This window comes from Octopus sinensis, linkage group LG13 (assembly GCF_006345805.1).
Source record: "Octopus sinensis linkage group LG13, ASM634580v1, whole genome shotgun sequence".
Lineage (NCBI taxonomy): Eukaryota > Metazoa > Mollusca > Cephalopoda > Octopoda > Octopodidae > Octopus > Octopus sinensis.
In genome coordinates, this window is record NC_043009.1 from 72,034,268 (window position 1) to 72,059,392 (window position 25,125).

The following is a 25,125-nucleotide window of genomic DNA, read 5'->3' on the forward strand; positions in this document are numbered from 1 at the left end:
AATAATTTATATATATATACATATATATATATATATACATATAAATATATATATACATATAAATATATATATCGAAAATCGAATTGAAATCGAATTGAACCAGCCAGGATCCCTGGTCTGGTGGTACGTAAAAAGCACTATCCGACTCGTGGCCGTGGCACGTAAAATACTCCAATGCGACCGTACGACAGGCACCCATGCCAACCCCCTTTGCTTGTGAAGACATGTTGGGGCAAGCGAATCGAATTGAACCAGCCAGGATCCCTGGTCTGGTGGTACGTAAAAAGCACTATCCGACTCGTGGCCGATGCCAGCACCGCCTCGACTGGCTTCCGTGCCGTTGGCACATAAAATGCACCAATCTGACCGTGGCCGTTGCCAGCCCCGCCTGGCACCTGTGCAGGTGGCACGTAAAAGCACCCACTACACTCACGGAGTGGTTGACGTTAGGAAGGGCATCCAGCTGTAGAAACATTGCCAGATTAGACTGGAGCCTGGTGCAGCCTTCTGGCTTCCCAGAACCCCCGGTCGAACCGTCCAACCCATGCTAGCATGGAGAACGGACGTTAAACGATGATGATGATGATGATACATATAAATATATATATATATATATATATAATATATATATATATATATATACATATATATATACACTGTACATGGCTTAGTGGTGATGGAGTTGCACTCATGGTTGCGAGATCATAGGTTCAATTCTCAGACTGGGGGTTGTGTTGTGTTCTTGAGGCAAAGCACTTTATTTCGTGCTGCTCTGCAATCATTTCGTCATCTGACATGTGGCCCCCGTTGCACCTGTACAGGTAATGTCGATCGCATGGAGGGAGTGAGCTTATGTCTACACAAACATTTGATCACAGAAAACAAATCATTTGTGTGGTTGTTCGGCAAGAAATTGCCGAACCCTCATGTACTGCCTGACAACAGGAGTATTCATTATAATATATATATATATCATCACTATCATCATTTAACGTCCGTTTTCCATGCTAGCATGGGTTGGACGGTTTTGACTGAGGGCTGGCAACAAGATGGCTGCTCCAGTCTTGATCTGGCAGAGTTTCTACAGCTGGATGCCCTTCCTAATGTCAACCACTCCGAGAGTGTAGTGGGTGCTTTTTACGTGCCACCGGCATGGGCGCCAGTCAGGTGGTACTGGCAATGACCTCGCTCGAATCTTTTTACACGTGCCACTGATACAGGTGCCAGTGAAGTGACGTTGGTAACGATCACACTTGAATGGTGCCCTTTTACGTGCCACGGGTAAGGAAGCCAGTTCTTGGCACCCTACTAGCACAGGCATAAGTGCCAGTAAGGCGACACTGGTAACGATCATGCTCGAATAGCCTCTCTGTCAACAATCACACTTGTATGGTGCTTTTTGCACCTCGCTAGCACAGATGCCAGTCATCGAAATTATTTTGATTTTGATTTGATCTTGATTTTGATTTCACTTGCCTCAACAGGTCTTTGCAAGCAGAGTTTTCTGACCAAAGAAGGAAAAGCTCCGCATAAGCGGGCTGGTTATGCTTCTGGCATAGGCCATGGGTTGTGGTTTCATCTGGCTTGCCGGGTCTTCTCGAGCACAGCATATTTCCAAAGGTCTCAGTCGCTAATCATTTCCTTGGTGAGGCCTAATGTTCGAAGGTCTTCCTGGGTCTACCTCTTCTACAGGTCCCCTCGACGGTTAGGGTGTGACACTTTTTCACACAGCTATCCTCATCCATTCTCACCACATGACCATACCAATGCAGTCGTCTCTCTTGCACACCACATCTAATGCTTCTTAGGTCCAACTTTTCTCTCAAGGTACTTACACTCTGTTGAGTATGCACACTGACATTACACATCCATCGGATCATACTAGCTTCATTCCTTGCAAGTTTACACATGTCCTCAGCAGTCACAGCCCATGTTTCACTGCCATGTAGCATGGCCGTTTGTACACATGCATCATACAGTCTACCTTTTACTCTGAGCGAGAGGCCCTTTGTCACCAGCAGAGGCAAGAGCTCTCTAAACTTTGCCCAAGCTATTCTTATTCTAGCAGCTACACTTTCAGTGCACCCTCCTCCGCTACTCATTTAGTCACCTAGATAACGGAAGCTATCAACTACTTCTAGTTTTTCTCCCTGGAATGTGGCGGAAGTGGGTCTCTGAGCATTTTCAGTGTTTATCGCTCCCGAGCATCTGCCACATACAAAAACTATCTTCCTAGTTAGCCTTCCTTTGATATTACTGCACCTCTTATGTGTACACTGGGTACATCTTATAGAGTTTCTACCTACACCTCTACTACAGATCGAGCAGGGCCATCAACCTGAAGGGATTTGTGGTTTGGCTGCCTTCCTACTTATTAGGACTTTGGTTTTAGCTAGGTTGATTCTAATCCTTGTTTCCACACTTGAAACTTCTCCTCTAGTTCTGATAGTGACTCAGCAATAAGAGCAAGGTCATCAGCATAGAGGAGCTCCCAGGTGCATCCTGTCTTGAATTCCTCTGTTATTGCCTGGAGAACTATGATAAATAGGAGGGGCTGAGGACTGAACCTTGGTGGACACCTACCTCTACCTAGAATTCTTCACTGTACTTGTTGCCAACCCTCACCTTACTGATGGCATCCCTGTACATGGCTCGCACAGCTCTCACTAACCATTCATCTATCCCTAGTTTCCTCATTGACCACCAGATAAGGGATCAGGGGACCCTGTCAAAGGCTTTCTCCATGTCAACGAAAGCCAGGTACAGAGGTTTATCTTCGGTATTTCTCCTGCAGCTGTCTTACCAGAAATATAGCATCAGTGGTGCTTTTCCTTGGCACAAACACAAACTGCATCTCATCTAAACTGACTCTCTCTCTAATTAGTTGGGCTATGACCCTCTGCGTGACCGTCATTACCTGATCCAACAACTTGATACTTCTGTAATTATTTATATCTAAAGCATCACCTTCACCTTTGTAGCAGTTGACTATGGTGCTGGTACTCTAGTCATTGGATATGACTCCTTCTTGTATCACCTGGTTAACTTTATGGGTGACTAGGGTATAGCCAACACTGCCAGATATTTTGAGCATCTCTGCAGTGATTCCTGATGAGCCTGGGGCTTTCCCTGCCTTCATACTCTTGATTGCTTTATCTACCAAGGTACTGTCAACACGGATAGCTGGTCTCTCTGTTGGGTTGACATTCAGCAGACTCTCTTTATCCCATTCATTTTCCTTATTTAGCAGCCTCTCATAATGGTGTCTCCAAACCTCTCTCTTTGCATCCTCATTTAGTGCAAGTGAACCATCATCCATGCGAACACATTTCTCTCCTACCACATCACGATTCTCTCTCACACACTGTCTTGCAACACGAAATACCTCAAGTCTTTTATCCTCACGGTGCAGAACACTGGCAAAGTTTTTCTTATCTGCTTCCCCTCTGGCTAAATACACCTGCCTCCTAGCTTCCCTTCTGGCAGTCTGATACACTTCCCTGCTACCACCGTTCTTCCAGTCCTTCCAAGCCTGTTTCTTTTGTCTAATAGCCCTGTCAACAATATCATTCCACCACCACGTTATTTTGGGTCTTTAGGGGACTTTGCACTAACCACAGATCTGGTCAGTGGCTCTCAGCAGGGTGTCCCTTAGAAACCTCCAGTTGTCTTCTACCCCATGTGAAGCTATATCCCCTTCTATTTCGTCAAAGGCTTCAAGTAATAGTGTCTAAATCTCTGTCCATTCGCAGGATCTTTAAGACCCTTCTTCTCCACGTTGGTCGTCTTCTGGTCGTCCTCTTAGTCCTGATCCTAAAGTCACTAACTACCAGTCTATGTTGTGGGGAACATTCTTCGCCAGGAAAGGTTTTGGCATTTATAAGCAGCCATCTTTTCCCTTTTCCTGGCAAGGATGTAGTCAATTTGGCTGGTATGTCGGCCCGATCGGTAGGTGACTAGTAGGTTTCCTGAAGTTAATGTTGCAAACCATAAGATCATTTGCATCGCCAACTCCAGCAGCCTGGTTCCCTCCCTCCTCGTTGCGGAACCATAACCATAGCCTCCATGTACACCATGGAAGCCCCCAGCATGTCGTCCATCATGACCATTGAAGTCACCAGCCACAAAGAGAAGGTCTCTGTCATTCGTCAGCGAGGTAGTCTGCAGTAGGGTGTCATAGAATCGGTCTTTCTGTCCATCGGGTAGCCCCAGCTGAGGGGCATAGGCCGATATAATGGTTGCTAATCCATGATGAAGCACTAATCTAATTTTAAGTATTCTGTCGCATACTCTGACTATCTCAATTACCTTATCTACCCATTTTTCAGCGAGAAGTATACCCACGCCCCCGACCCCGTCAGTGTTCCCAGAAAATCTTGTACCTGTGTTCTTTGCCTGTGAGGAACCTAGCAGAACCTTCTCTCCACCTCACTTCTTGGATGCAACACATATTGACACATCTCCGTTCAAGCATCTCAACAATCTCATATATATATATGGGAATAGTACAATGGCAAGGAAACTGTGAAGACTCAGTGGACATCTGAGAGATTAATGGTTCTTACCGTAAGCAGTGAATACATCACCACATCAACAAACCTTTTTCTATTTGGTTAGCATGCTGTGAGGAATTTTTAACTTCACATCAATGGGAAAAGTTATTTCTACAAAAATAATATTTTTTTGGCAAAAAAGGAACATCATTTGTGGACCTTTGCAGCTCCCTGTAGACTGATGGAGTTGAGCTTCTATTTTAACTTCATCATCATCATCATCATCCATCGTTGAACGTCTGCTTTCCATGCTGGTATGGGTTGGACGGTTTGACTGAGGACTGGTGAGCCAGAAGGCTGCACCAGGCTCCAATCCAATCTGGCAAGGTTTCTACAGCTGGATGCCCTTCCTAACGCTAACTTGTATAGAGAAATTGTGGGCAAGGGTCAGAATTCCAAATGGTTGAGACGAATGATTTGGAAAAGTAATAAGGATATGAGGTGGATAAAAGGATGCATTGAATGAATCAGGAAAGAAGATGTGAGCGGTTTATTAATCCAGGGAAGATGCTTTGGCATGAAAAACTGTATCTCTGAATCAATGGTTGCAGAGCTGTGTGGGTTTTTGTTAATCAACTCTCTCTCTCTATCTGCTCAGTCGAAGTCGACTCTCGGTCACTCATTGGATCAATGTCCTCCAGTCAGTTCTATCCTGGGCCACTTCGTTCAGATTGGCTATGTCCATTCCGGTATCCCTCTTGATGGTGTCAAGCAAGCGGGTTCTTGGTCGGCCTCTTCCTCTCTTGCCACTGACCATTCCAAGCATGACGTCCTTCTCCAGGGATTTTCTCCGCATAATATGACCGAAATATGCCAATCTATGCTTGGTGATCCTAGCTTCTAGCGACATTTTCAGCCTCATCTGCTTAAGAACTTCTCCATTGGTGAGCCTTGCTGTCCATGGAATCCGTAAAAGTCTTCTCCAACACCAAAGCTCGAATGCATTAATTCTCTTCTGCTCAGCTTTCTTTAGTGTCCAGGTCTCGCATCCATATGTTGCTATTGGGAAGACAACTGCATTTACCAATCTGCATTTGGTAGCGAGTCTGATGTCTCTACTCTTCCAGACCCTGCTCAAGCTGACCATTGCCTCTCTGCCGAGTACTATCCGCCGTCTTATTTCTGGAGTGCAGTTACCATCTCGATTTATTTTGGAGCCAAGGAAGATGAAACTATCAACCACTTCGATCTCTTCATTATCGATCTTGATGCTGATGTTTGTTGTGGATGCTGTTGACATGATCTTCATTTTCTTAACATTGAAGTACAGCCCAAATTTCTCACTCTCTTTCTTGACCAGCAGGACAAGATCCTCCAGATCCTTACCACTCTCCACCAGCAGGGTTGTATTGTCTGCATAGCGAAGGTTATTAATATTTCTTCCTCCAATCCTCACTCCAATGCTGCTATCCTCCAGGCCTGCATTCCTCATGACCTTTTCAGCATACATGTTGAAGGCTGCTGGTGACAGGATGCAACCTTGCTGAGTGCCTTTTCCAATCTAAAACCAATCAGTGTCGCCATATGGTGTCCGTACTGTAGCCTCTTGGTTTTGATAGAGTGATCTAATAAGGTGTAAAGGTGTTCCCATTTCCTCCAGACATTTCCATAACTTGTCATGATCAATGCTGTCAAAGGCTTTGGAGTAATCGATGAAACACATGTACAGCTTCTTTTGGTATTCTCTTGCCTTTTCCATAATCCACCGTAGGTTGGCGATGTGACCGTGGGTGCCTCTTCCCTTTCTGAAACCAGCCTGCACCTCTGGCAATTCTCTCAATAGTTGTGTTAATCAACTACTTGTAAATAATGTTTATAGATGAAAGTCAAAGTGTGTATTTATGCAAAACGTGTGAGAACAATATCCTGATGAGGGCCACATATAATGTTTTTGTTGTTTTTACTTGAGGACCAACAATAGATCAATGCTGATGTATTTTTTTAGTATTGAAGAGAAAGTTTCATTTTTGAATTTCAGATCTGGCAATGTTTAAATCCTGCAAGGGATAACCATTGCACAGATTTCATATCCATCCAACAACTCTACTCAGAAACCGGAATGCACCGTGTTGCTTGGATGATTCAGGAGTGCTAGCTCAGACTGCTTTGGCCATGTTGCTTATGCATGCAGCTCCTCAACTAACCAGGTTTTCAGTCAAACCATCCAACTCATGCCAGCATGGAAAACAGATATTAAATGATGATGGTAATGATGTGACTCTGCTTATCATGTGCTCTTCATTGAGGATCCAGATGGGCTGACAGTTTGTGTTGGTCAACCACAAGCCACATAGTCACAGTAGATGACAAGGTACTTTGTGGAGATGACTGACTGAGATTCTGCTCAACAGTGTAGACCCATGAAGACCCTGGAGTATACTAACAAATGGTAAACGCAGCAACACACTGCAATATCACATGCTCCCTCACCTTATTTGATTCCCCAAAGAAAGACTTGGTCTCAAACACTGGCAATTTCTATCAATTACACGCCAACTTAAGAAACTTCATGCTTTACCTAGAAATACTAGATTTGCTGGTACAGGCCACCATTAGTGTCGCAGGAGTCTATTTCTATATTTACATATGAAAGTTCACCGTGACAGATTATCCGAGATAACAACATGAAGGGTTTCTTATGGCTCTTTGAAAGTTTTAATTACGTGCTCACACATCAGGAGGGTGCAGAGCAAGACTGTTGACCTGATAGATATAGAAATTGTATTTATGTGTTACTGAAGTATAAACTAGTCTGGTTGTCAAGTTCTGTTTTTAATGTGTCCCTTCATAATTGGTGTGAGGTGACAAGGTTCCATGTTAGTTAGTTAGTTAGTTAGTTAATTTGGCTCAAAAGCAAATAGCAAGGCCATGTAGGGGGACATGGAGTTAAGTACAGGGTGGTGTTCATGTAAAGAGTTCAGGCCACTTGAGGTCCAGGGAGGCTTTGAACAAAGCGGTCGTCGGCATCTTCACCATCTCGTCTGGCAGCTTGTTCCACGGATCCGCAACCCGGACGGAGAAAGCTCCTCTCCTTCGATTGAGATGAAATCGTCGCAGGTAGAGCTTTTCGGAATGACCCCGCAGCCGACGCTCCGGAGCAGGAGTGAAGAACAGCTCTTTCAAGAGGTTACACTTCCCGCTTATGATGTTGTGGGCAAGAATGAGATCACCACGGCGGCGGCGTTTTTCAAGAGAATAAAGGTCGAGCGTCCTCAGCCTTCCTTCGTAGGACAAATTTTTGAGACCATGAACCATGCGGGTAGCCAGCCTCTGGACTCTTTCGAGATGCTGTATGTCTTTGAGGAGATAAGGAGAACAGGCTTGAATCCCATACTCCAATATGGGTCTCACCAGCGTGACATAGAGTGGTAGGAATATGGCTGCTGTGAGCATTCCGAATGACCGTCGAATCAAAAACAGAATTCCGCGCGCTTTGTTGGCAGCATGGACGCACTGGGCCGAAGGCGAAAAGGAAGAATCCACCAAGATACCCAGGTCCTTTACCTGATCGGTCCTCTCCAGCAGCAGCGAGACCACCCGGCTCGAAATCAAGTTGAGTTGCAGGAGTAGAGCCGACAGGCAGATGACAGCACTTTGACACGTTCAGACACAGGTCCCAATCGTTAGACCACTTCCAAATTTGGTGGAGGCATCAACGAAGATTCTCTATACTACGCGAGGAGCGACCATTTGATATCGTCGGCAAATAGAAGGGTGTGTTTGCGTGAGGTCGTCGGGCAAGTCATTTATGAAGACTAAGAACAACAAGGGCCCAAGCACTGACCTTGAGGCACGCCACACTGCTCGCACTGGAGACATCGGACCGCGAACCATTAACTTGAACTTGGAAGGAGCGATCTGAGAGGAAGGCACCAACCCATCGTACAATATCCGGATGGAAACTATATGCTTGAAGCTTGACAAGTAGTAGGCGGTGGTTTACCGAGTCAAACTTTGGCAAAGTCCAATAAAACGATGTCAACAGCATCACTATCATCGAGGATGCGCGTCACCAATTCTTCCATTACTAGTAAGTTGGTCAAGCATGATCTCTTCGGCACGAAGCCGTGTTGGGAATCAGTGATCGAGGCTGTGTTTAGGAGGTGGAGCATCATACTTTTCTTAAGGATGGTTTCGAACATCTTGCTGATTATTGATGTAAGGGAAACCGGACGGTAGTTAAGCGGGTCTTCGCGGATCCCTTTCTTGAAAATTGGGCAGATTATTGCTGTTCTCCAGTCTGCAGGTATAACACCCGTCGCCAATGACATATTGAATAGTCGTGTTAAGGGCTCGCAGATGACCGGAGCCAACGCTTTGATAACCCATGGGTGTATGCCGTCAGGGCCGTGACCCTTGTTGACATCGAGGCCATGTTGTTGCTAAGCCACCAGGTTAAGCCTAATTGAGCAAACATACAATCCAAGGTGTAACCATACCATTTTTTGTTGGGTATCTGGCACTATGTTATATACTATGTCTTGCCCTTTTGTAAAATAATAGGCTTGAGGGGGATTTGACTGCTAATTCTAGCAAGTCTACTGTCTGCATAGAGGCTTTCTCATGGAACCACTGTGTGCAGAAGGCTAAAGGTAGAAAGTGTTAAATGAAAAGAAAGAAGGAAATAGGTGAAATAACTGAACCAGGTGAGGGAGAATAAAATACAGGTGAGGGAGAACTCCCATACAATGAATTACAATTGAATGGGCAGTTGACAAATTTCCAATTCAAAAGAAAAAACTTCAGATGGATCCCATAAGCAAGCAACTGGATGGGGAGATTTTTGTACCAGAAAATGATTAAAGGTTTCACTGATGTTAAAAGCAACAACAATATTTTCACCAATGTTTTTAAAAGAAGGGACAACTGCAGTAGAGTATAAGGGAGTAAGTCTCTGACAGATTTGTCTTAATGGAAATAGTTCTAGTGAGAAGTGAGAATGGAAAAAAAAAAAAAGGTGTCAAAGTGAAACTTGTTCAAAACGATTTTCATCAATTTGAGATGCTGGAAGTGATGATAATAATGAAAAAGTGGCCACCTTTGGTGAAATGGATTTCTTGCAGGGATGTGACACACAATCAAGTATTTTAATAGATTATGATATATTCTGTAAGGGGCAGACAGATTAACGAATTTCATGAAAGCATAGCATGGCTCTTAAGTCCATTATTTGAGGGCAATGGGAGTATGTCAGTTTGGCCACCTTTTGGATTGAAATGATCTGAGTAGCTTTTATATTTGGCCAGTGTGTGTACATGATGGGGAGACATGTAGAGTTGTGTGTGTGTTTGTATGTGTGTGTGTGTGTTTGTATGTGTGTGTGTGCACGTATGTATGTGTGCGTATGCATGTGGGTGTGTGGGTGTATGTGTGCAGTATAAGCTTGAAAGTAAAACAGGCCGAATGAAGACCAGTGTTTGTGTCTCAAAGAAATATATTTCTCATATGTCTAACACTATGGGAATCAAAGTTGGCAAATGGCATTCTGGATCCTTAAAATCTGGGAAAGATTCTCTTTCTGAGCAAACTCAGTTAGACAAATGACCAAATCTAACGATAAAACAAAAAATATAAATATTAAAACAATGAAAAAAAAAGAGTTTCAAAATAAAAAGAAACAAAGAACTGATTTGGATTGGAACAATTTCAGCATTTTATTTCTGCAGAAAGGAAAACATTGATTAAAAGAAGACAGTGAAGAGAGGAATTGTCTTCTTAAAAATGCTCCAAGCTATTAAGACAGGCAACAGAATTGGTGAAAAATAGGATAGAAATAACTTGAAGAGAAGGAGATGGAATAGAATTACAGAAAATAGTAATTTGTTTCTTTTTCTTTTTTTTTTCTTCATTTGTTTCTAATTCTTTAAATTATAGGTTCCAACCAATTCTTTCAATGTCACTCAGTCCTGGAGCTCGATTAAGTCTGTTATAACCCTCCTCTGGAATGTACGATTTTGTAGCTATGTTATAAGAACCATTATAAGAACCATAATAATAATAATAATAATAATAATAATAATAATAATAGTAATAATAATGATGATAATAATTATCATCATCATCATCATCATTATCATTATTATTATTATTATCATTATCATTATTATTATTTGAGGGAACCTGTGGAAGAGGTAGACCCAGGAAGACCTGGGATGAAGTGGTGAAGCACGACCTTCGAACTTTAGGCCTCACCAAGGAAATGACTTGTGACTGAGACTTTTGGAAATATGCTGTGCGTGAGAAGACCCGGCAAGCCAAATGAGACCATAATCTCATGGCCTATGCCAGGGGCAAAACCAGCCCACTTATACATATATTTTCCTTCTTTGGACACTAAAACTCTGCTTGCGAAGACCTGTTGAGGCAAGTGAAATCAAAATCAAATTCGATGACTGGCGTCTGTGCTAGCAGGGTGCAACGAGCACCATACAAGTGTGATCATTGACAGAGCGGCCAACCGGCTTTCATGCCAGTGGCACCTAAAAGGCACCATTCGAGTGTGATCGTTACCAGCATCGCCTTACTGGCACTTGAGCCCTGTGCTAGTAGGGTGTTAAGAGCACCATCCAAGCGTGATCATTGCCAGAGCAGCTATCTGGCCTCCATGCCGGTGGCATGTAAAAGACACCATCTGAGCCTGACCGTTACCAGCATTGCCTTACTGGCACCTGTGCCGTTGGCATGTGTAAAAGATTCGAGCAAGGTCGTTGCCAGTACCGCCTGACTGGCCCCATGTCGGTGGCACGTAAAAGCACCCACTACATTCTCAGAGTGGTTGGCGTTAGAAGGGCATCCAGCTGTAGAAACTCTGCTAGATCAAGATTGAAGCCTGGTGCAGCCATCTGGTTCGCCAGCCCTCAGTCAAAATCGTCCAACCCATGCTAGCATGGAAAGCAGACATTAAACGAAGACGATGATGATGATTATTATTATTATTATTATCTAACAGATCTGAATCGTCAGGCGACATTGCATGCTTGAGTCAAGTAAATCAAAATCATATCAAAATCACAAACAAATGGAAATTGAAGTTGTGGCCATCCCAAGTGCTGGTGGCATGTAAAAAGCACCATCTGAACATGGCCAATGCCAGTGCTGCCAGACTGGCTCCCGTGCCAGTGGTACATACCAACCACTTTTCCCCTGCCCATACCATTGGCATTTGTGAGGTCACCAAGTAACTTCCAAGACATGAACAGCAAAAGGGAAAAAGGAAAGAAAGAAAGCTGCCATGACTAAGCTGTGCAAATAATTAGGGGGAAGGGTTATGCCAGGTGTTGAGAAGCCAAAGTATGCTGGCAGGACAGACATAGGTGTGTTGCTATGAAGGAGATACATGGCTACCCTACATAATGATGGTGGTGAGGTGACAGGACATCTCAAGATACAGGATGAATGGGTGGGAGGGGAGAGAAGAGGGATAGTGTCATAAGAGAGGGGAGGGAGAGTAATAGACATCTAGGGATGAAGGAGTAGAGGTGAATGTAGAGAGCGATGAACGAGGGTGCGGAGTGTGGTTGATGGGAAATACCAGTATGGAGGGAGGGTAAGGTGAGGGAGATAGAAATGGGTCTGGGAGGAGAATGGGTCAGAAAGTAAGAGGATGATGCGCAAGGTGTAGTGGTGGTGGGGAGGGAGATGTAGATGTCTACAAGAGTGGCTATGGTAGGGGCTGGGGGTAGGGTAGGAGTGGGGCTTGATCACTGAGGGCTCACTAAAAGTCCTGTCCATGTCCTGAATTTGAATTCTGCAAATGTAAATTTTACCTTTTATTCTCCCAGAGTCAATGAAAGCAGCAAGCTGGCAGAATCGTTAGCATGCCGGGCAAAATGCATAGAGACATTTCGTTTGTCTTTACGCTCTGAGTTCAAATTCCGCCAGGGTCGACTTTGCCTTTCATCCTTTTGGGGTTGATAAATTAAGAACCAGTGAAACACTGGGGTCGATTGAGTATTCCCCTCCCCACAAATTTCAGGCTTTGTGCCTTCAGTAGAAAGGATTCTTTCAGAGTCAATAAAATAAGGATTTCACAGACTGAGGCTGGGAGGGGAGAAGAATCTCAGTCATAGTGGCACTTCACTTCTCCCTTTCACATTTAGAATGTTGCGTTAAAGTTAGAAATCAATATTGTTGGAAGCTTCAGTAGACACACAAATAGACAGACTATATGACAGTTTGTATGTATGTGTATATATATATATATATAGACTAACAATACACACATATATACATGCACATACATAGATACATATAAAACCTCTCTCTCTCTCTCTAAAACGTCTTAGATACTTAAATGTTTAAAAACCTTTACTTTGCAGAAAAGATTATTTCAGTAGGATTCCCTTCAAAGATAAATCAAAAACACCAAACAAGTAATGCTGAATTTCCCATTTGGTTTTTTTTCTATGTTGTTGAAATTCAAATAAATTTTATTCGGTTTCTTTCTTTTGCAGATTCTGTATTTTACTCCTGAAACTTAAACTAATCTAATTAATGTGTTTCATTTTTAGCTAATAAGTTCATAATCTGGTTTTAGTCAATGTTATTTACCCCCAGGTTAGACCTGATCCATCAGATTTATGGTCAAAGATATTCCAGCTATGATTATAAAGTATTAAAAGCTACACTTTCCAATGTATCCTTCTTTATTCAAGATGGTAGGTACAATGTATCTTGAAGATTTTGCTGCCATTTTTAGCAATAGAGGTGGCTCTTTCATTGGCTCAAGACTCTTTTGGTTTTTTTGCACTGGAAATATTTGGTCCTCATTTTCTAGGAAAATAAAAAGAAAGTCCAGGAATTGAACTCATCACCCTACAATAATGAGTTCAACAACCAATCCACCACTGGGTCACATATCTTTGTTCTTGCCTTAAACTTGTTTATTATGGTTTATCCCATTATCTCAAAAATGATCTGCATCTTTGACTTGTTAAACTTCTCCAAAGTGCTGTGCAACAGGATTGAAATGAACTTGTAACCATGTGGTTGGGAAGCTGACTATTTAACCACACACCCATTGTGTTCCAGTTCTCCCTATCCAGGCTTCAAATCCTGTTCAGGCCAGTTTTACTGTTCATCTTTTTAGGGTTGATAAAATATCAATCAAAGGTTGTGAATTCACAAAATTGGTAGAGCATCCAATGAGATGCCTTGTGGTATAAATCCCTGCTCTTTGTATCTAGACTAAATCTATAACCCAGATTAATACCTCCATCTGGTCGTTGGGTACCGTTAGCAGAGTTCATTCTGTTGCAAGCATTCAAGTCAGGTCTCACTTTCAAGATAATTTCCTCTCTTCCTCTCACCAATCTTGAAGGATTGGTAAAGAATAAAGAGTCACAAGTACTGACTCTGCTTCTCTGAGTGATTTTGGTAAATGTCAGAAAGTTTGGTTGCCATGAAGAATGGAAAATAACTGATGTTTTTGGTTAAAGTGCTTCATGATTAAGTGTTGGCCAGCAGAAATGAAGACAGTGAATAATTCATTTGGTTTGGATCATAAGTGGATGAGGAGGTAAGTGTAGAGGGTTGTGTGGAGGTTGATCTGGAAGAGAAGATGAAGATCTTGTAAAATTTCTTCCCACAACTTGAAATATTTCACATCTTTATCAGATTGGAAACTGCTAATTGGCTAAAATTACATAAATATAAATACTTGTACCTTCTTTATTATTAATTCCCAGAAAAGTGAATGCAATTTTTGTCATCAGCATGAAAAACTTCATAAAAACTACATAAATGAAAAAAATAATAATCGGCTAACCAAAAGCCTTGTGGGTGGATTTAGTTGATAGAAACTGAAAGAAGCCTGTTATGTGTGTGTGTGTGTGTGTGTGTGTGTGTGTGTGTGTGTGTGTGTGTGTGTGTGTGTGTGTGTGTGTGTGTCTCCTCTTGAAATTACATGATGTCATAAACAAGCATCACCTTTATATCATTCTTTTCCAATCTTCCACAAAAACATGTCTGGCCTGTAGGGAAATCCTACCTTGCATGGAAACAGGTGAGGGCTGGTGACAGGAAGGGCACCCAGCCACAGAAAATCTGCCCAACCAAACTCTGTCTGATCCATGCAAGCATGAGAGAGTAATCATTAAAAAAACAGCAGTGAGGATAATCTTGTCCAAAGTCCTAATGGCTACCAGCATGCCACTATTTTTACCAATGTAGTTCTTTCATCAGTTTACAGGGATTCTGAATTCTAGTCCATATTGAAAATATGGTCATAAGTTCTGATTTTTACAAGTGTTATTATGTAATGTCCTTCAAACGAGGCTTGTCTTATCTCTGTTCCATTCCTACTCCCCCCCCCCCCCGTGCCAGTGATTACTGGCAGGAAATGGGGCTTCTACCCAGCTGTGGAAACAATTGCTTCTACTAATAACACTCTCACACACACACACACACACACACACACACCAACAGAGAAATGAATGCAAAACACATTTACTATTTAAAGAGGTGATAGAGGAGGGGCTGATGGGGGGGAGCAGATGGGGAGAAGGGATGAGGTGGGGAGAAGATGAGAGGGATGGGGAGTAGATGAAGAGCAGCACCCTATTGTGATGAGGGTAACAAATTGATGTTCAGCTGGAACTTTCATAGGTGGATTATCTGGAGAGAGAATGTGATTATGGAGAGGCCTTAATGGATTGTTGGATTATCACAGAAGGGATTTAGGATGAGGACACCTGAACCTGGTGGAAGAAACTCGTCCCATCCCTCCCCTACCCCCACCCTCCATGCTTCACCATTCCTCATCTGAGTTAGAGACTAAAACAACAGGAAATCTAAAAGGAAGACGGTAAAAGAAGGATTGAACCTACATTGCAGGTCTAGCAGACTGGAAGCTTTCAAACACACACACACATATATATATAGACATATGTATTACATACATATACATCCATACACAGACACATACTCATGCCTGTTATACATAAATATTCACATGGATATACACACACACTCACACATAGATATGCACAGACATACATACATATACACAGATAAACACACACACACACACACACACACAGCTCTGAAGAACTGTTCCAAAATGTCATTGGGCCAGACAAGTAAAGCTAAATTCTATGATAATGGCACTAAAAGTTTACCATTCTGGCTGAGATTCTCACTGAATCAGGACAACGACTACAACATTAACCTTCCACGGATGAGAGAACAACATTACTGGTTTGCTAGCAGAAACAGGAGACTGGCAATGGAACAAAGGGGTTTCCAATATTTCTTGTATTGTAGTGTAATGGGAGAGAAGAGGGGGAAGGTATGGAGAGAGGCTGAAGAGGAGAGAAAGAGAGAGGAAGGAAGGAGTGGAGAGGGTGGGGAAAATAAGGAGGAGAGGAAGAAAGGAAGAGAGAAAGAAACAAACAAGAGAGAGAATGACAATGGGTGTGAATGAGTGTTGTAGGGGTGAGGAGTGGAAAGTAAATTATAAACAACTTTAACAATAGCAGCAACAACAACAACAACAAAAGCAGTAAACAACAAGTACAAAAGTAAGAGTAAAGAAGCAATGTTGTACCTACATCTCCAATAACAACAGCAACAACCTCAAGAACAATGACAACAACAATAAGTAAACAACAGCTGCAACAATGACAAGAGAAGCAACAATAGTTGCAGCAGCAGCAGCAGCAGCAGCAGCAACACACATGAGGTGGGTGGGGAGGGGGGGAAAAGAGAATTCGAGAAATAAGAAAACATACAACAAAAGCCTTGTATTGAATAATAGAAGTGGTGGGAGTGGGGGTTATTTTTGTTTTTGGTTTTTGTTGTTTTTGGAGACCCAGGAATCATGATTAGTTGGAAAAGGATACATTGACCAATTTTGTTTGACCTTAGGCTATGAAGGTCAACTTTATTAGTGACATTACTCCCTGTCTGAAGCAACAAGGGGGTAAGCAAACAAAGGAGCCTCTGCGTGATCAATCAGCCTGCTAGAAACAGCAGCCATACATCCTTCAAATACATCTTTCTGATTTAAAAAAAAAGAAGGGGCAGTTGTATGATATAGTCTGAGATATACTAAGCTTGAATAAATGATGGGACAGGCAAGGTTGGAACAGCTTTGATCGGGAACAGCTTTGATGTCTGGGGTTAAAAAAAGCAAGTTGAATCAACAAGAAAGTATTTTTGGTAGATTATACTCAACCTACTAGAAATAACAAACAAATCTCCCTCAAATTACATTTAACCTTCTTGAAAAAGAAAGACCACCCTGCATGCAGTGTGTCTGCAAAAGCTTGTCATGGCTGGATTGGCTTTGGTCACTGGTCTAGCAACAACAACAACCAGAAATGTGAATTTGATTCACAAATTTACATGGATTTAAACATTAATGGCTAAGCTTGCATTATGCTTATCTCCTCCTTTGTGTCTCTATGATCATCCCTGATTAATTAATTAGTTTTTAGATAAAACTCAAAGAAGTGGTAAACGCTGGAAATATTTCAATGTTCCATGCTATTTTTTGTCAAATTTATTTTTGTCAAATTTCTGCCAGACATTTTCAGGACAATGTTTTCATCTACAAAGATGGTTTTTTTGTCTTTATGAATGGTCCAGTTACCGTTTCATTGTTTTTTTGTTTTGTTTTTTTTTCATGTGAGAATGGCAGAAGAGTACCTGTGCAACTTGGATGGAAAAAATATTAAAAGGTATTTTTGGCAAATTCCAGCCACAAGGCATTTCAAAATTTTCAACTGCTTTATCAATCTTTTCCACCTCCCACAGTAGTTAACTCATGCAGAACATCTTGAATTGTGACATTCTATCCGTTCTTTGGTACTAGATTCAGACATTAGTCAATGGCCATGCCAGGTCACCAATTTCAGAACCTTTTTGTTGTATGGATATGTGAGTGTGCATATATCTATGTTTATATACATATATGTGTACGTGTGTGTGTGTGTGTGTAATGGAATCATTACTGAGACTCCTGCCTATCTATAAAAACAGGATGGAATCAAGATATATGTTAACCAGCTGTAATCAAACTTGTTTTGGTTGGAGGGGAGAGAGAGAGAGAGAATGAAAAAAGGGTACAATGAAAATTATTATTTCAATTCTTTTTTAAAAAACAAAATTCGGTAATCACCCCAACCCCGCTTAGTTGCACCATCAAAGAAAATTAGATACAATCAAAGCGTTTTATAAATACTGCCTTCAGAGTAGGAGGGTTTACTCAACATTGTTTTAATAACCATTCACACACACAGAAGCCTCTATGTAGTCTCCCACCCTGGAAATAGCAGTCAAAACCTTCCTTAAATCACACCCTACAATCTTACAAAAAAAAGACCATGTTCGATAATCTGGCCCCAAACTTCCCTACACAGAGGTTAAAAAAGGAACAGGATGGTCTCTGATGGAATGCTTTTGATCATGAGTGTGCTAATGATCAAAGGATTGACCCGGGGTTAAGCAACAACACACAGACAGACAAAACAGAAATTCTAATATCAAAAACCAAACACAGAATGTAGGATGGAGGGGCAGTGTGGGTGAGGATGGGGTTGGAGAATAAAAATGGCAAAAGTTTGGTTTCAGACTCATTATATTCTGATTAATAGAGTAAAATGTCATAATCAAGTAGTTTGAAGGGTTGCATCATCATCATCATCAGCAGCAGCATCATCACCATCACCATCACCACCATCATCATCACCATCACCACCACCATCATCATCATCATCACCATCACCACCACCATCATAACTATTACTATCATTATCACTGTTATTATCGTTATTATCATCTTCATCATCATTATTATTGTTACTAATATGATCATCATCAACATCATCATCGTTATTATTATCATTATTATTATTATTATCATTATTATTATTATTATTACTGTTATTATTATTATCGTTATTATTATCATTATTATTACTGTTATTATTATTATCGTTATTATTACTTTGTTGAGGGTCTATTTTATTAAAAAGTTCTTTTCATATTTTATGAAATGCTTGTCTTTGCATTTTAGCTACTTCTCTGTTTCTCTCTTTATGCGTATATATATATATATATATATATATATATATATATATATATATATATATATACACAACACATACACACACACGTACATATATAATATTTTTTAATGTTTTGTTTCCATTTAGGTATTGTTTTATTTGTTGCTGTTTATTGTTTTTTGTTTTTGCGCATTGGCACACTTTATGCATTGTGTGCAACGGAACCAGATAAAAGCTAATAGCATTTGATGGCCAATTGCTCAAAAAGAAAAAAAGAGATGGAGGGTGTCGGTTAGAGAAAGAGAGAGAGTAGAACTTAAATACATATACACACACACACACACACACATATCTAAACAAAAGAGCTGGAATATTCAAATTGTCTGTCTGTGTATTGGTTGTTTTTCAGGCATTCAATACAGAAATAAGTTGTCTTTTAGGGGCAAAAGTATATAAAAAAAAGTGTGTATGTATGTATGCATATATGCTTGTACATGTGTGTGTGTGTGTGTGTGTATGTGTGTGTTTGTGAGAGAGAGAAAGTGTATACAAACACCCCACACACATAAACACTATTTTTTCTATAAAATCTATGTATACTTTTATATTTTATATAAATAGAAGTTTGCAAACATGTTTGTGCTCCAATAATGAATCAAACAGACATTACATATACATGTGTGTGTATGTGTGTGTGTGTAAACTTAGGGATATGTAGCAAAAACTGAAAGCAAAACAACCACACATTCATACTCACACATGAAAACACCCACACAAAGATATACAAATATATGCACTCATGCATGCATGTGCACGCATGCACACACACACACACACACACACACAGAGAAATAAATAGAAAGAAAGAAGAAGACAATGGTGAAAGAGACGGGTAATGAAAAAACATCCAATATGAGCAAAAAAAGTAAAGCTATAAAAATATATATATAGATATTTAGTATGCTGTAGAAGCAATAAATAAATTAATCAATTAACGAAATAATCAAATGAGAGTCAAAGAGTCAATGACTGCGGCAATGCCATGCTAAACATGTTCGCATCAATTCCCACGCTTCATGTTCATGTATCATCAATACACTTTGAAGCGGACTAAAGTCAAGAGGCAGTAAAATGAGACTCTCTTCTGGTAATGGATGACAGCCACAACACTTCCAAGCAGATGAAAATATGAACAGTAAAAGCAAAAATATATTTTTAAAGTGAGTTCCTCTGTTGCAAAGATGGAGACATTCAAATGTTTCTTCTTCAGTGAGAAACAATAATTGTTTCAAGTGCTGACGCAAGGCCAGCAATTTCAGTGAAGGAGATAAGTCGATTACATCAACCCCAATATGCTACTAGTACTTATTTTATCGACCCCGAAAGGAAGAAAGGCAAAGTCAACCTCGGTGGAATTTGAACTCAGAACATAAGGACAGATGAAATGCAGTTAAGCATTTTGCTTGGTGTGCTCATGATTCCGCCAGGTTGCTGCCTTCAGTTTTAGAAAAGGGAATGAAAGAGAAAAAAAAGGTAGCTGCACCATTCTGGTCTCCAGCTTTTGCTTGCTTCTAACTAAGTTGTTTATTTCTTTGATGTTTGTCCCATTTCTGACCACCAGTGGCTCAACATGTTTTTACAGCAGACATAACCAACGACATCCTCCTGCCTGAATGGTGACATTGGTTTTACATCCGAGTAAACAATGTCGAGACAGAAACGGCAAGAAACACAATCACGCACAAACGCACTGACACATAGAAACATAGCTAGACTTAAAAGAGATTTCATAGATTTTCTATCAGACAGAGTTTCTCTCACAAAGTATAGATTAGCAGGAACAAATCCAAAGCTGTATGAAGAGAACTTAACTACACAATCATACTTGCATGGAACTAAATGTACAAGTGCGAAGGTGCTTCCTTTCATATACACGTCGTCCCCACTATCTCACTCCCTCTTTCTCCACACACTCATAGAGAGTATCCAAAAAATGCATACACTCTTTAAAAATTGATAACTTAATTTTCTTTCTTTTTAGATTTAATTCATTAGAAATAATGAAGAAAACAATTTCCTTATAACAAAGGAAATTTATCGTAAAATGCAACTGAAAGTTTGGAAACAGTATTGAAGTGTGAAGGTGGTTTAGGAGTTTCAACCAAATCCATGTCTGTCGCTTACCATCATTTGAATTAGAGATAAGTTTGAAACAGATGCAACTGTTCAGAATGCCAAAAGTCAACCATGAAGAATTGGAGAAAGAAATCCACAATTTCTGTCCAAAACTACAATTGGTTGAGCTTTTCATCCTAAAGTGCAGAGGATGAATCTCTGACAAGGACTGAGTCAAAACTGACCCCACAAAAAGGAAGAAAGGATCACCTGATAAAATATATTAATACAGGACATATGCAGTGATGTGTATAAATACAAATTTGTTAGCAGTTCAAATTCAGTGAATGGCTTTGTTACAGGTTCAAATAAACCTCAAATATATTTGAACTGGTAACAAGTTTGCATTTGTACACATCACTTCTGTCAGACAAAAAAAAAACAGCTTCTAAACAATGAAACAATAATCATCAAACGCGCAGATAAAGGTGTTGTCATAATGGATGCTGAATATTATCAAGATTTAGCTGAGAATCAATTGAAAAATATAAACTTTTAGTCTGAAATATCTACAAATATAAGTCATGGCATTGTGAAACAGCTTAGCAATCTGTTTTCAAACACCATGATTTGCTAATTACTAATGAAAATAATTACTTTATGAATTTTGAACTCAAACCTAGCAACTTTATGGCCTGCTAAAAATGCAAAAACAAAGTGGTGGATATGTCAAATTGCTCCACCCACAAAACTAATAGCTTAGGTCTGTCATGACTGGGCCAACATCTACAACACATCACCTAAGAGAATTTAGTGACATTATTTTGAAACCATTGTGCATTTTCATATTGAGTTTCATTCAAGATGATATTGGATTTTCTGTCCCATCTACCGTAAGCAAGAGATCCTAATTTAGTATTTGTTAGTTTTGATGTAGTAAGTCTCTACAAAAATACTTCACATGATATAGGAACAATCAAATATTGGGGTGAAAATCATAGAGGGGTTATTCCCAATAGATTTTCCTTGGACTTCGTAGGCTGTTAGTTTTATTCTAGAGGATACATTCTTTAGCAATGAGAAAATTATCTACAGTGTAAAGGTACTGCCATGGGAACTAAATTTGCCCCAGTATACATGAAATCAGTAATGGGATAACTGAAGCAAAAACTATAAAAGAAAACTATGGCACTAGTTTTAGAAAATATAAAAGGGCTCATAGAATAGATTTCTTGATAACTGTTTTTGAATCTAAAGAAAATCTGTAAATAATTTAGAGGAATTCAGTATCCTTTTGATCAATTTATATCAAACCCTAAAGAAGACTGGCAACACAAAATTAACTTTTCTCAACATAATGATAATTAAAAATAACACTGACATACAATGGATCAACATTATAAAGACATGGATATGCATCAATATCTGAGCAGTGAACCATGTCACCCAGCATATATAAAATGCAATATCCCGTATTATCAAACCTAGAAATTTGTACAGTTGTTGATGATATCAACATCAGAAAAGAATGATTCACAGAACGTTGTTGTTCACATCTCCTTCTCTAGCTCATGCCCCGCCCCCACACCTCCATCACCTTCTACCTACACTCAACCTCTCTCTCTCTATCTTGCAAACCACAACCCCCTTTCCATATTCCCCTCCCAACTCTATCCACATTATTACTCTCCCCACTATCACCTCCACACACCCACAATGATAAACTCATTCCTTTCATTATACTTTTCATCAAAATCATCATCCTCTCGTATTCTTGCTTCAGGGTGGCCCTTCTTTAATCTTGCCAGTGACAAGGTGACCATCACTAGCAAGATAACACTTTGTGATATGGATGGCATTAGGAAGGGCACCCAGCCAGGGAAACCATGCTGGAACTGAGATGTTCACAATAGCAAAAGAGATACTTTGAAGAGTACATCTTTTATCCTTTACTTGAAAGTCTAGTCAAAATGATCAATCCCTGTATTTAATTCTTAAAGTCTGATGCTTATTCTGTCAGCCTCTTTTGTTGGACTGCTAAGTTACAGGGACATGTGCAAGCCAGCCTTGGTTGTCAAGCAGTGGTGGAATAAACACAAACACACACACATGCAACAGGCTTCCATACAGTTTCCACCTACTAAACTTATTCACAGAGCATTGGTCATCCTGGGGATATGGTAGAAGATTCCCAAAGTGACAAGCAGTGGGACTGAATCCCCAAAAAGGCCTTGTGGTTGCAAAGCAAGCTTCTTAACCACACAGCCACACTTTTCTGCCCCAAAATAAAATTTTAACAAAACAAAAAATTAAAATCATAAATATTTCAATGCTAAGAGAACTTGTCAATCACCTGTGTGTACACGTGTGTGCGTGCATGTGTGTGTGTGTGTTCATGCAGGAGTGTGATATTCTACATATGGTAATATAGTGTTAAAGCACCTAAAGGCTGGCTGGTAGACGTGAGTCAGTCAATTAGGCCAGAGCTGAAACTAATGTAAAAAACGAAGAGAACTATTTTTAATATTCAATATTTTAATTTAATTTTGTTTAATTTTACACTAGAGACATGTCGAAGAATTTTCCAAAAATGGATATTTAAGTACATATTTTAAGCCACTGAAGACTCAAAGACATTATAAACATTTTTGGCAGAACAAAACAAATGTTGCTTTTTATTTAATGAGGAAAAAAAACTATAAATAACATAATGTGGACATGTGTGTGTGTGTGTGAAAGGAATAAGTACAACTAAGGTTAAGAAGCTGGCAAGTTCAATCAATCAATAATAATACTAAGAATCCTTTTTACTATAGGCACAAAGCCTGAAATTTGGTGGGAGAGGATAAGCCAATTACATCAACCCCAGTGCATAGCTGGTACTTATTTCATTGTCAGCAAAAGGATGAAAGACAAAGTTGATCTCAGTGGAATCTAAACATAGAATGTAAAAGATGGATGAAATGCCACATTCTGTCCAGCATGCCAACGATTCTGCCAGCTTACTGCCTTAATAATGATAATAATAATAATAAAAATGATGATAGTAGTAGTAGTAGTAGTAGTAGTAGTTAAACAGGAAGAAGAAAAGTAAAAAGAATGACTGAATAAGAAGAAAATGAAGAAGATGAAGAAACAAGCGCTTACCATCTTCGTGATGTGCGGTTTTTGCATTAAGAAGGGGGGAAAAAATAAAGAAAGAGACCAAAAAGTCTAAGGAAAATGTGTTTAGTTGTTTGTGCAAGATGGCAGCAAAGTTTGTGAAAATATAAAAGTAAACAGTGGAGTTAGATATCTTTATATTCCTGACAAACAGCTTTGAGCAGTTTTCTTCATTAATGAAATACAGCTTTTAATACAGCAGCACTCCTTCAGCAAACAGTGTAGGCAGAACTTATACGTGGTGGAACTGCGCCCATGTATGTTCATATATATATATAAAACATACTTAACCTAAATCATTGGAAAGCTGCAGCTTGTCATCCAGGGAAAATCTCTTCATAGACATTGGGTTAAAAACCAAAATATACATCAAACCTACATCATCATCATCATTGTCGTTTAATATCTGCTTTCTATGCTGGCATGGGTTGGACGGTTTGACTGAGGACTGGCAAGCCAGAAGGCTGCACCAAGGAATTCAGTAATTTGTCTGGAAATATATTTAATCCAAAGTGTTTCTAATCTTTTAACAGATTAAATCATTGAGATGGAATTCTATGGAGATAGAATTGGCTGGGAATGAGTGAGGTTTTGACCATTTGATCATGGACTACATTCCAATGACACAGTTTGGTACCCAACCATCAGATCTGAGAAGAAAAAAGATGAAGAGAGAGAGGAGACAGACAGACAAACAGAGCAAGGGCAACAAGAGATTGAGTATCTACAGTGTAAATGTACTGCCATGGGAACTAAATTTGCCCCAGTATACATGAAATCAGTAATGGGATAACTGAAGCAAAAACTATAAAAGAAAACTATGGCACTAGTTTTAGAAAATATAAAAGGGCTCATAGAATAGATTTCTTGATAACTGTTTTTTAATCTGAAGAAAATCTGTAAATAATTTAGAGGAATTCAGTATCCTTTTGATCAATTTATATCAAACCCTAAAGAAGACTGGCAACACAAAATTAACTTTTCTCAACATAATGATAATTAAAAATAACACTGACATACAATGGATCAACATTATAAAGACATGGATATGCATCAATATCTGAGCAGTGAACCATGTCACCCAGCATATATAAAATGCAATATCCCATATTATCACTCAACCTCTCTCTCTCTATCTTGCAAACCACAATCCCCTTTCCATATTCCCCTCCCAACTCTATCCACATTATTACTCTCCCCACTATCACCTCCACACACCCACAATGATAAAATCACTCCTTTCATTATACTTTTCATCAAAATCATCATCCTCTCGTATTCTTGCT